Genomic DNA, 14123 nt, shown 5'->3' on the forward strand with positions numbered 1-14123 from the left:
AAGAGGGATATGGGGCCTTTCATATTTAGGTCACCAGTGTGCAAATAAGTAGGTCAGTAAGGAGTGGAAGTAGGTTATCCAATTGCTATGTGGGGTGAGGGGTGCCAATCCACTTCTCGGGTACATTTCCAGAGCGCAGCAAAATAGCATCCCAACTGACATTGACATTGACTGGCGTGTCCCCCCGGCGATCTTCACAAAAATGCCATGAAATAAATGGACAAGGAAACAAAACTACCCTGTCACATGGGAGAGGGCAGACTCGGGTCTCAGTGCAGGCATATTGGGAGAGGAGCATGCAGCCTGGCTGGTGAAGCTTTTGCTTATCCATCCATTCTGTACCTGACTAATGGACAGAAAGAGGACTTCACCTTCCAGGGCTTTATTCTGACACATTTCATCAGCACTATCACTTGATAATACATACAAGACAAATAGTTTTATCCTATTATGTCAGAACAAATTGCAGCCTGCAGGTCTGATTCTCTGCTCCATTATGCCGGTTTTACAGTGGTACAATTTTACCGAGCACTGATGAACTCTACCAGACTAAAACCAACATGACAGAGTGAAGATGCATGGTCTTCATCTTCCGGAGGGTGGAAAATAAAGCTCCAAGGCCCTGCTGCATTAATAGCAGTGCTCCTAAGTACAGCCTTGATGAAAAGTATAGCCAGATACTACACTTTGAAGCCAGGTCATTTCCACAGCAAGGAATAGTAAGATGCGGTCATGGTATTTGTGCAGTAGTTGTGTTACAGCAAGACCTGGTTTGGCTCTGTCAGGTTTCTGTGGCATCGTCCTGGGAGGCACAGGTTGCGAGGGGGACCAGTGACTTGCTCCCTCAGCGATATTGGGCTGATGGCAATTTAGAGCAATGTACCCCCTCAGCTCTTTGTTTACCTCTCAGCCTCTGATAAAAGCATTTCACAAAGTGTTTGGGAGAAGGTACTTCTGCAGTATCCATTCTATGGTTTCCTTGTAAAGAAACAGCTGCTCAGAGTGAGGGGGAGGGGAAGCAAGAGAATGCAAAGCAGATGCTGTGTGGTGCTTTGTAAGAGAAAAGACTCTTGCAAACTACCACCAGTTGTTTTTTTATTAGGGTCCTCAGAAGCACCTGAGAATAAGCAATGTCTGGATTTGCAAATCTGGTCCCCAATTTGTCCTGGTTTCCTAAGTTCCTCCAGTCTGGCCCCATGCAGCCAGTGAGCTTGAAGAAGGAGGAGGAAATGGTCAGACCATCTTGCACCTGCCTGGCTAATGTAGTTTCTCTGCTCATCTTCCAGTGTGCTATCTCCTCATCCAGGCTGATTTGGATATAAAATCAAATTGAAACAGGAGGGAAGGGAGTGAAGCCATACCTTAATCCAAATAAATCAGACAAATTATGTATGTTCCCTTTGCCTCTCTCTGAGAATAAAGTTTGTGTTTATATTCCAGCTTTTAACTTAATTATTTTTAAGTACAAATGCATGTGACCTGTAAGCCTTTCAATACCTGCGATGAGCCCCAGTTCACCCATAAAGTCTTCTGTGACAGTTTGACAAAAGGAGTGATGGAGCAACGGGGAATGTCAGGTGCCATGTTAAGCAAAGACAAAATAGGAATGACTACAGTGGTCTCAGCTATTTAAAAAAATATGCTGAAAAGAAACTAGAGTGCTTTTAAGTATTTTTTAATAGGTATCTCTTTAGTACTCACCCCTGTAATATCTGATTACTCCATTGCTCTCTCTGCTTTGTCCCGGCCCTATTTTAGGACTGCAGAGCTCTTATAAACATCAGGAGCACTACTATTATCTGCAGTTTCCTGGGTGCAGTGTAACGTGATCCAAGAACATCCTTCCTCCCTACTTCCCATCTCCCTAGATAACAGCGCTCTGCAGAATTCACATCAGTTACTGTTCAGTGCTTCTAAAAACCCTGCTTTTCCATTTGATGGGAGCTGGAGAATGCTGATATGTATAACTAAGTGTGATTCCCTTAGATTTTATGAATTACCTGTTGGCTTTGTTGTGTGCAGTTCTTGCATGGTAGGAAAAAAAAAAAAAAACCTCACCCAAATGTATGATAAGAGAGTAATTGAGCACGGCTGGATGGAAATGGCTTGGTTTTTATCGGGGAAATACTCATTCTCAGAAATCTTAGTTAAGCATGTGTCAGTCCTTTTAACGCTTTTCCATAGGAATAGATACTATATTATATAATATATGTATATAAAATAGATTTGGAGGACACATAGTTGCTATTTAGTTCCAGACAGAAAATTTCAGAGCACTTCAGAGATTTTACAAGATCTGTACACTGCAGATCTTGGTGTCTACTCAGAGCCAGGAAAGCAGACCTTAGGAAAAGACAGTGAGCCAAAATATGGTGCCACATAACCTAACAAGATGCATGTATGTGGCTTTAGCTATAAGTCAGATTACTCTTGCACTTAAGCAGCTAAATTCACCATCACTAATGTATAAAAAGAGCATTGTGTTGACACATTTGCAGGAAAAGTCTAAGTGTGACTGTGAGTAACATTTCATTTATACTTGCATTTCTGTATAGCTCTATCACAGTGCTCCTGCTCTCAGCAGATCTTCCTATGGTTAGTCATCCAATTCAAACTAATTTTCATGGCAAAAGAAGTTTCCTGAGTGCCTGCAGAGAAAGCAATGACTTTTCATGTGCTGTTTGCTGTCGTGACATTTCAGGAGAGCACAAAACATATGGAAAAGAGGCAAAAAAGATATGTTCCACAAAACATATGGAAAAGAGGCAAAAGGGACAGACTGTAAGGAAACAAAACTAGGGGAATATTTTTATTGCAGAGGAAGTTGCCTAGTCAGTGGGTCCTTATTTCTGTACGATACTGTTTATTTTCCAGTTAATTTGGGATATTGGATATTGGATAGAAAGACAATTGTGAAGAAGGCTTCCTAGCAGACAGGATTGGGTTTATGGCCCATTAAGCTGCTGCAGAATAACCATAAAGAGTGCATTAAATCAGTATCTTCAACAACGCTCTGAAAGGCAGAGTTGCATCCTTGCATGTATGTGTTTCACACAATTACACCCTGCCCTTTTGCATTAAAGGCATTTGTGCATGTGATTTCCTTGTACTGAAGAAAGAGTGTACATTAAACATGCACTGAGCCAAGGGAAGGGTGTCAGAATTGCAAGTCAGCACAAGGGAACCTGAGTAGGCAAGGGAGATTTTGAACTTCCAGTAGCCATTTTGAGTCAGAATTATGAAAAAAAAACCCAAAACCAAACCAAACAACTTTGGACACCCCTTTTGCAATTTTACAAGATGAGAGAATGAGCAAGGTATCCGATACACACACAATCATACTTATGTATTCTTCTACAGCCATGCAATAGTTCATTGGAAATCCACAGATTTTTTTTTTTTTTTTTTTAATTGCTGGTACCCTCATAGGTTCTATCAGTATTAAGAATTGACCAAGAATAATGATGCTACTGAACTAGGATGTGCATATCAGAACAACAGAAAAAATCCTAGCTAAGCAAAGAAAACTTTTGATTATGCTTTCATTACAGTCAGTTTTTCTACATCCTTCTGGTGGGCTATTGCTTGGACAAAGAAAGAAACTGATTCCAACCCCCTGAGGTCAGTAATGCTAGATATCAGTTTCTCTTCACACCATTTCTAAGTTAGCACCATCTCTGTCCAATCGTATATTGGCATGATTTTTTAATACCAGTTACGGGGCTAAATTATACATTTGGACCTTCTCTGTTATTGATGTGGCAAAAACCTTTCTCAGAAATCTATTGTGTGGTCACAAATTCCACACAGATCTTGGAGGTCTTTATTTGTAAGTAGTCTGGAGCTTAGATAACACTTTGCAATGTCTTCTTGAGGCTTGGAAAAATCCCAATCAGTCTCAGTAACTGCATTTGTAAAGAAAGGTTGATTGTATTCACCTAGTAGCTTCAAGAGTGTCGTGACAACTGGTTATTCAGTGTTTGCAAAAGGATCTGATAATGAAGTATGCTTCAGGCTGCTTGTATCCTGTGTATAAAGCATTAGATTGTCTTAATACAGAATTAAAAGGCTGACTATCTCCAGGGTCTGTTCCCCATAGATGTAATGCACACCTGTCAAATGCATGCCCAGAAAGCACAATTAGACTCCGTGGATTTTATAACTGCCTCAAAAGCACGTGGTATCCCCACCAGTGAGAAAATGCAAAGGCACTCAGTAGGCAGAAATAGGTAGGGTGTCATATATCTGTTTCCTACTCCTTGGCATCTCCTACAATTTGTGTTTTATCTCCAGAAATACTCAGAGGCTGTGGCTGGGGTCTTCTGGAAACAAAACTCACCAGCCTTTGATGTTCTCAGTTCAGAGACTGTACCCTTGAGGACGCCAGTGCTGACACACTTGGCATTTCAATCACTGCTTCAAGATGTCCCATGTCAAACCAAACTTCAGTCGTGCAGAAAATGTGTTCAAACCAGTTAATTCCCCCTGAAACCATTCAGAACCATGCAGAGAGTGATTATTGGAAAAAAAAAACACAACCCAACACCCAGCATAACTTAATATTTTTATATATCTCTCTCTTAGTATTTGTATATCTTAATATTTATATATTTATATGTGTATGTATGTATTAACAATCCTCTTGAGAACTGAACAGAAGGAAATCCTAACTTTTATAATGAAGTGAGTAATGTACACTCATGTGACAGATAGTTTATTTTCACTTTGTGTGTCTGAGAGAGGGGGGGGAAAAGGCAAAAACTCCAAGGGGCCTAAACTGCTCCTGGGTTTTGAACTCAAGCCAATGTACAATAATTAAGTCTGGTGCTTTTCAAGAGCTTCCAAAGCGCATACAAGATGGGAAATGAAATATGCAGTCACATCTTGACAGGTTTTTTCAACAAATGCAGTTACTAGCTGCAGTGATGAAGTTGTGGTCCATAGCAAGGAGGATTTTGCTGGAATTTTGCAAGGGAATGAGTCTGAAGCAGCTGAAGGAGAAAAGTCATCTATTCTAGTGGATTATTTTCTCGGTCTCTTCTGTACCCTCCCTATAAACTTCTGTCATATTTTCCTAGATTTGCTCCCATTTCTCAAAACAGTATGAGCAGCTCCTTTTTGTGTCCCCATCACCTCCATATTCCTGTATTACTAACAGCTCCCTCAGGCCAGTCCTTCACTATCTCCAGCTCCTCCACAGGTCTTCTACCTTTATTTATCCCAGCAGCTGAGCAGAAAACAGTGTGTTTTGTGGCTTTTTCAGGAACCATACAGAAGTTGCTGTTTAGGCATCCACCTAACGTGGTGCTAATTGGCCAACTGTTTCTTCTAAATCCCTTCAGAGCAAACAAACCAAATGGCAATGACTGCCTTTCCATCGTTAGCAGCATTAATGTGGCCACTTCTCTATCTCCTGAACAGATTAACGCTAAATGTGGGCAACTTTCAGATCCCAAACAAACTACATTTCTTTGAAACTGGTTAAAGTTCAGAAGGTATTGCAGGTAGCAGCGATGATGATGAGGAAAACTGATGGACAGGCAGATAGACAGCAGTTCACATAAGTCTTGTTTCCTTATGAACCAGACAGAGAGAAAATTAGAATGTTAAAACCCCCACCTTATTGCTTGTGCTTTGTTGTTAGCAGATCTGGTTTTTATGCTGCTGTTGCTATGGGTTCATTGTTATTGTGTACTTCAAAATATAATAGTACCAAAGAGGGTTAGTGCCAAGAGATAAGACATAGGTCTGTTGTCACATCAACTTCCATGCAGTCCAAGGGATATGATGCTGTGCTCTAATTAATACTGACTTCAAACCCCTCATTCTCAAATTAACATGTTCAACCAACTTGTGGTTAAGAGAAAGACAAGGAATGTTTTCTGGTCAGCCCTGGGCTGTGAGAAGCACCAACAGGATCCAGTCCTGATAAATCCACAAATTTTTTTACTCAGCATCATCTTGCCACAGCCAATTCTTACTCCCTGTTCCAAAAAGGAACAAAAAAGAGGCCAAATTCTCTCATTCACGCAGTCCAGAATCATCAGTAAAACACACCCCACATAGACTTGTCCTTGCTTTGTCTTCTGTCTCCAGAAACTGTGTATGCTTGTCTTCAGCCTTCCTTTGCTCAGGCCAGACATTGTACTTATCTCCTGTCCCTCTGGGCGTGCTTGCTGCTCACCAAGCCCTGGGTGGAGCAGAGCAGCAGAGACCTGCCTCCTCACTGGGAAGCCCTCAAAGTGGCCTGAAATGCTTGCTCAGCCTTGGGGTAGCTCTGCTGGAATGTCAAAGACATAGTAGCAATGCTCATTTCTACTATGTCAGGAGGACAAGCAAGATGCACATTCACAGCCGTGTCAATCTTTTCAGAAAGGGGAGAAAAACTCTCTTCTCCCAAAGGAAATTATTTCAAATCCTTCTCTCTGAGGAGGGGTATGTTTGCTGTCTGTGAATATGTGAGAAGGAAAACACCAAAAAATAAACTTAATCTAGACTACATTACTTAGTCAAGAAGAAATAAATATGAACTGATAATGAATGCCTGTAACCTGGTTATTCAAAGGTTCTAATTGACAGAGGAATGAGGTAACGAATGATTAGGACAGCCAAGGAGACAAAAACCTGGTAAATTAAGCTCAGTGAACATAAGGGAAAGACAGAAGGCAGTTGCCTACCAAAGGTGTCTGCTGACCTAGCAGTACCTTCCCTCCTAAACTTTTGGGGACTGCTCTCATACCAACCCCTCCTGACTCAAATGCTGAAGGTGCAATTAGCTGGTAAGCATGGGCTGTGAGTCATTCCATGTAAAACTACCCCTTTCATGTGGAGACTGATGTGCAAAAAGGATCACAATGTCACCTAATGCAAGTGGTCAGTGCCATGAAATGTCTTCTCTGCCATGTTCATAAGGCCTTCATTTGTGGTCCCAAGTGTGATCCACTGCTGCTGCTCAGGATGTGCTCTAATTACAGCATTGGCTGCAGCTTCCAGTTCGCCCCTAGTTTCCTACCAAACACTCCTCTTTGAACCTACTGTCAGACCTCGTCTCCCGCCAGCTCCTTTCTCTAGGAAGTCTGTGTGGTGGCGAGGACTCTGTCAAACTTTCCACCAGAATTATCCACATGCCTGCCTCTTCCTCTGAAAAACAAAAAGGAAATAAGCACTCAGATTTCACGGTGATGAAAACCCCTATAAAACCCCTAAGAAGGAAGGGAAACAACTAAAACAGGCATTCTGCCTTTGCCAGCCCTCAAAAGACCTAAAATGACATTTACAGTATGAACCTAAAATGGAGGACCAGGAAAACTGGGTCTCTGCCTTAATTCTGGATCACCTGGTGTAGACCATTGAAAGCCAGATTCATGGATCACACACAACTAGACCCTTGTTCTCATGCTCCATGAGTGTCTGTTTGTCCTGCAAAGCAACAGCACAGACTAGCACAACCCTTTTAATGGCTCTGTTCCTCATCAGGATTTAATTATGAAAAATCTGCCCGCTGCAGAAACTTGTGGTCTGGGATTCAGTGGTACAGGCTTATTATGTAAAAGGATACCAGCCTGCCTCTCAGACACGTAATGCTGACCCTTTTCTCGGCTCAAGCACTCTTCTGGAGCAGCTGCTGGCAAACAGAAGAAATAAGTCACTGCCGGGCAGCTCTGTAAGTCCAAATGCTACAGTACATAGGAAAGAGCAATAGCATAATTTTCCTGTTCCAGGAAGTTCAGTCATATATACTAGGTTAAGCTAGGACACATGTCATATCTAGAAGTCTTTTAATATGTGCAGTCCTCTATCTCTCAACCCACGTCTGGCCTGGGTGGGGTTTTATTTTTTTGACTTTCCTAAGTAACCATTATCTTTTGAGATAGATGAACACAGCCTTCTTACTTCACATGTACAATGGTCAGTTTGCATCACACTTTTCCTACATTTTTCATTTCACATGCTAATAAGGTTCAGAGACAGTTAATGCTTGGATAAGAGGCCTTCAAAGAAATTTGGTGTGTGCGCATCAAGGTTTATCGTGTCAGTTTAGGGCTGCATTCTGGATGACATCTTTGTTCAGGACAACAAGTAGGCACATGTTGTGGTCTATTAAAACCTGGAACCTAATTAGAACACACCCTTTTTTTTTGAGACAGCAGTGAATCAGTGTAAAAACCAAGTCACAACTGCCTGGCTCTGCTATGACTGTGAATGATGGGACAGACAGGAAAGAGGGATGAAAATCATGGAAATGAGTGATAATACCGTACATTTTTATTGTGCCTCAAAGTTCATGCCAAAAATCTGGGCCAAGTGGTGTTGACAGTATAGAAGTGAGACTTTGTTCTAGTCAGTTTACAAAGCCATGTCTCTATGAAGAAAGATATTTTTAAGAAAGTACTGATTATGCATTTTAAACTAATATGTTAAACATGATTTGTCACCTATTGAGGACTCAAAGGAAAACTAATCTGAAAGATTGGTCATATGATTGCTTATATGCTTTCTTTACAGACAATAAATACAGCTCTGAAACTACAAAGCATAAAGTACAAATGCAAAAGTTCCTTTAAACAGCATGCTTGTTTTATAAAGTTAACGTATAAAAAAATATAATTTTACAGTACAATAAATCTGCCCCCTTGTTCTGTTTGGAGTCATGTCTGCTGCTGCCAAGGGCGAAAGGGGAGATTACCATTTTCTTTTTCCTAGCAGTGAGGGGCAAATGAATTCACAGGAGAACTCAATTTATATACGGCCCACTGTAACAACAGGAATCAATAGAAGAAGAAAAGACCAGAATCAGCACAGGAACTAAGTGCTGACACCTAAATGAAGTGATGGAGAGCACAGTCCCTTTTAGGAGCCGTCTTGCAGGTTGGCATGTGCTAATACAATAAGGCAAGAGGAGAGTCTGTAAACACCCTGCCGTGGAAGATAAGATATGTTGTGACTGTGGTATCTTTTGTACCAGTGATGGTATCAGTGTCAGCAGAAGTGTTGGTTAGGAGAGAAGGGTTTTGTCAGCAGTCCTGGCAGTTATGCCACTTCTGACTTGAAAAATGATAATATCCAAACCTAATAAAAGCTTGAGAAAGACATTGATATGGACTCCCACCAGTCATCTCCCCATCAATGTTTTGAGAATGTAAGTATGTGCTAAAACCCAAAGTTTTAGTATCTCAAAGTGAAATTGGTATCTCTAAGTGAAATTAGCATCTCGAAGGAGGTGAGGGCCCCGCCTTTGCCTCCCACACAGGGAGCTTTTAGGTAGAGCTTTTGGAAACTGTGAAATCAGGCTTGGCTTTGTGTTTTCCGGAGGCTTTTTTTTCCTTATCTTCCCCCCTCCCTTGGTGCCTAACAGGGCAAACAGTCTTCACCAGAAGGCTGTTACTCACGTAACGGTCATTTTTGAAAAGAAAATGTTCCTCACTGAGCTTAAGATGAATCGGATTTAATTCAATATAAAACTGCATTGGCTTTACAGGCTTCAGACAAGGGCTTCTGAGGGTGATTTGACATGCAAGAAAAATGCTAGCATCGCAGATTGGCCTTGGAGCGCTGGTTTGTTGAAGACTTTGGCCAGGCAATGTCTTTCTGTGCAGGCAATGGGGGTTTGAGAGGAGGAGGGCCTGCCAGGCGTGGCGAGCCTCTCCCACCCGAGGGGGGGCTGGAGGGAGGGCACATCGGCTTGGGGGCGTCATGCTGGGGGCTCCCTGAGGGTCTCCACACACGCTTCACTCTGCTCTGCTCCCTGACTGCCCTGGCTGGTGCAATGGCTAAGGGACAGAGAAAACACTGTTGTTCTTGCATTGTGTGCATGCATTAACAGCCAGGGGCTCTGAAATAATACAGGACTGGTGGTAAGCTAAGCCACGCACGCAGAAGGGTGAGTGCAGGGGAGGAGGGGTCGTGCTTGGAGGACCTGCGAGGGTCTTCAGATGAAGTTCAGCAGAAATTAGCCTGTGTATTGATTATTTTAAGGGGTACAATGTCATTGCTTTCATTTGCACTGTCAATGCAAAGAAGTGGCTTTGTCCTGCAGAGATATAGTCCCAGATACCTAGTCACATGGAAAATACTCACTGAGAATAATGCCACAGCCATGAGCCTTGTCTGAGGTCAGTCTTGCACGGGGGCATGAACAAAAGGGGTTTAGGGAGCTTGGATCTTTGCTGATAATTTTCTCTTTGAGCTCATCATCTTCTTTCCATTCTAGCTCTTTCTGATATTTTTAAAGTGATAAAGCTGCAGAACAGATCCATATTTTTATATCTTTTTAAAGACAGATAACTTTAATTTTTTACATGTAACATCTTGAATTAAATTGCACTTCAGCTACTTGAACAATATATGACTTTTCTTTTAGTAATTAATAAAAACTACTTTGTGAGTGGGACAGTCTACTTTTTTTCCTCTCACATTGTCCCTACTTGACTTCTTGTAGCTTAGAAGATCTGCTGCTGTTACCCCAGTCCTCTCTGCCCTGCAGCTAGGTCAGCTCCAGTCCCTTTCCACACCTACACTGGAACTGGTGGGTCCTCTGGGGCTCAGATGTGCTATGAATGGCTTTGCCCTTCTGTTGAAAGCTTCTGGCTGGTAAAGCCCAGTCCCACTGGTGTCAATGAGACCAGTGCAGGTTTCAATGTAGGTCTTCCAGACGCTGAGCATGGCTCTTAACGGAACTGTGATCTCAGTTTTAGGTCTTTGTCTGTTTTCCTCTCTATATATTTATGCTGGTATCAAATATTTAATTTTATCTTTCTGCATGTTTTCACAATTTAATTTTGAAAATGCATTTTTCTGAGAAGTTTCAATGCATAAACTCAAAGTATTGTCATGTGTATATTTGTATCTATATAGTATACAGATACAGAGAGTGATAAATAAGTTTTCATAATTTGTTTTTGATGGGAAAAATACAAAAAGGAAGAAGTTTTTACATCAATGAACTGGAAATTACAAAGGAGTTAATATACCATCTCTTCCATACACACCTGTGTTTTGAAGATGCTCCTTTTATTAGGAATTTTTACGATGCTCTGTTAGCTTTGGGTATCTCTTGACACTTAAAAATATTTTGAGTTTGAATATATGTTTTGAGCAAATAATTCTGAAATTACAATTCTGCAGGATTGGTAAAGTTCCTTATCCTTTGTTGTAGTTTTATTAGTGTGACTAATTTTGTTAATGTGTCAGCATCGTCAATAATTCCAAACCAACTTTTTAAAGTATCTTTGTAAATAGAGATGCATAAAGACCAGACAGTAGAGGGGGCAGAGAAGTCAAAACTCTGGTTTGGTATGTATCAGAGATAGACGTTTTTCCCTACGTGTGTTTGTGCGTGTGTGTGCATGCAAAAAGTAGAAGAGAAACATTTTCATATTCTTTCATTCACCTTTACCAATTTACCCTCAGTGAAAACGTGTTCTGTCTTAATTACAGATAAATACTCTTAGAGACTGTGTTTCATTAAATATGTTGAAAGAAAGTATTTGCAGAGGATATATAGCATTTGCCATCTGGTGATTTGCATCATGTATATATTTTTCCAATAACAGAGCCACAAATTGTCTGTGTGCTTCCATATGGTATTGACGAGAAGAGCAGAAGGGATCCCAAATATTTAAGGTGTCCCAGGCTCCAGACTGTCAGAATACCATGAGTTTATGAGTTGAAATTTAGGGAATGGCCAGCTCCAGAGTCTGTACCCCTGGAGCTGGGGAGGTGGGGGTCCCAGAAGCCCCACAGGAACAGGCAGAGGTTGACCAAACGATGGCCAGCCACCATGGCCGAATGGAACATAGACAGCTGCGGGAGGACAGAGAACAAAAGTAAAGCAGATGCCCAGAAGCCAGACGTGCAGGGAGGTCAGGAGAGGACAGATAAAGGATTTCACTACTTAAAAGGGAGAGAGAGAGAGGCACTTGGAGGACAAGCAGGAACACCAACCACTGAGAGAAAATCCACGCAAGCACTGACTCAGTCACACATGCTGCTCCACAGCAAACCAAAGGGAAGAGGATTAAAGTGGTTAAGATCGAAGAAACATCTAACACAATGGTTTCTTGAGAGGGAAACTCAAGAAATACAGGGGGCAAGGGGGCAACTCAATATTCTTACAAAAATACCACTGTACTGTGTATCTTGGGAACCTGGTGTGCACAAGGAACAGCCACAGATGGTGTTTGCTAAAGCCTACTTAGCCAGGACACTGCCGGGTGAAGGCCCATCGGAAGTCCTTTGGTAATCTCACATGAGAATTAAGGTCTGAACAGAAAACTTTGGGTCCACACAGGGAACCAAACTGTCTTAAAAGACCACAGTGTTTCTATCTCTATCTTGATTTTAGCCCATCTCTAACTTTTTTCCTATCGAATTCCCATTTACTTCAATAAATGTTTTGCTTGAGTGAGTCGTGAGGTAAGGACTGGGCCTGAGACTGAAAAACATCATGTTATGTAAGTCTGCAAGAGACATACTATTTCATGATGTTTTCAATGATGTTAATGGTGGTTTTAAGTGTGAATTTACAGTATGTAGCATATGATGGTGATACTAGCTTTAAATATTCGTGACAGCAATGAAGGTTTCTGGTTGACTCACTACTGTGTCTGTTTTGATAATGTAAAGACAATGACTTTGCAAATGAAAAGATTTTCCTCCCTGGAATACACTACAGACTGGATTTTCTACTAATATTAGCTTACTATGAACATAATCTATTACAGCAGAACAAAGGTGTAGGGCTTAGTGGGGCATTAATGCCTCCATCCCCACTTTTGCAGTGCTACCAACACCACAGATACAAGGATTTTTAATGATATTCAGTTTGGTTTTAAATCCGTGGTTCCAGAGGTCATTTGAATATGAGACAATTTCAAGCTTCCATTTCTTTTTAAGAATAAGTAGTTAGCTCTCAGGCCTGTGGAAAACAAATTGGAAACACAAGGCTGGCATGATCCTGAAAAGTTCAGGAGCTAGCTACTGAAGAACAAATAGTTTTTAAGGGCTTCCATATGACTTTTTGTATGACTTTTTCATACGCCATATTAGCAGTACTGCCACTGATTGTTTCCAACAGCTCCCCATGGGTCTGCTCTGCTCCATCCCCTGCTTGGCCCATAGACCTGACACCATGGACACCAGCTGAACGTCTGTCCCTAGAGTCTTTACTGAGGTGTGTTGCATGTAGGCAAAGCGTATGAAGGAGAAAAGCCACCCCCAGGGAGGAGAACGTGATCTGGAACAGGGTGAACACCCCAGTCCCAAATTAAGTGTCCTAACTATGTAACAGAGATCCCTGTCCAAGGAGACATTGGTTAAACCAGAACATGGTGCAGATAGCTCTTTTGCATAACCTTCAGCAGACTCTTTCCAGCCTGTGTTGGAAAGTCCACTCCTTTTTTTCTGAATGATTAGCTTAAAGACAGTGAAAGAGCCTGAGTTTTGAATGATACTTGCCTGATACTTTTTTTTTTTTTTTTCCCCACAGAATAAAAATGCTTACAATTTAATAGTTCTGTAATGTTCCTCTGCTTCCTTCCATCAGTAATGATGACCAAGTATACTCCTAGTTCTCTAGACAGTACATCTTGCTTAAATGGTCTCTGCAAGATCAGTAGGAGAAACCATACCAGTGGGAGATGCCACTCATTTTAGTCTTAAATCTATTTAGTGCTTTATATTTAAAGAGTTCATAGTCACTGTACAGATTTCTTCATTGAAATGTCATAATTGCGATTGGCTAAGCTAGTTTGTCAGGCAGCGGTGCTGTCAGTGTCCCTCACTGACAATACACTCAGGTGTCCCACTATACACAGGTAGTTTTTTCTGACAGAAAGCATTTGTTGGCCAGAGGAGTCTGTGACTCTGATGACTCCATCAGATTATAGACTCCACAGATTATAGACATGAAATTGCAGGCATGAAGACAGCAAAAAACTCCAGATAACATAGTATATTGTCTAAGAAGCTAAGCCTGCCATGAACATATGTCCTCTGCTTCTCACTTCAGCCTCCCGTAGAGATTAACTTCTACTCGGTTTTGCCACCCTGTTGCAATGGACCTCTCTGCAGATGGGGTATAGCCTGCCAGGGGAGGAGACAAAATCTTAAGGGCTGGCTGTGGC

This window comes from Tyto alba, unplaced genomic scaffold (assembly GCF_018691265.1).
Source record: "Tyto alba isolate M040663 unplaced genomic scaffold, T.alba_DEE_v4.0 Super-Scaffold_22, whole genome shotgun sequence".
In the NCBI taxonomy this organism is placed as follows: domain Eukaryota; kingdom Metazoa; phylum Chordata; class Aves; order Strigiformes; family Tytonidae; genus Tyto; species Tyto alba.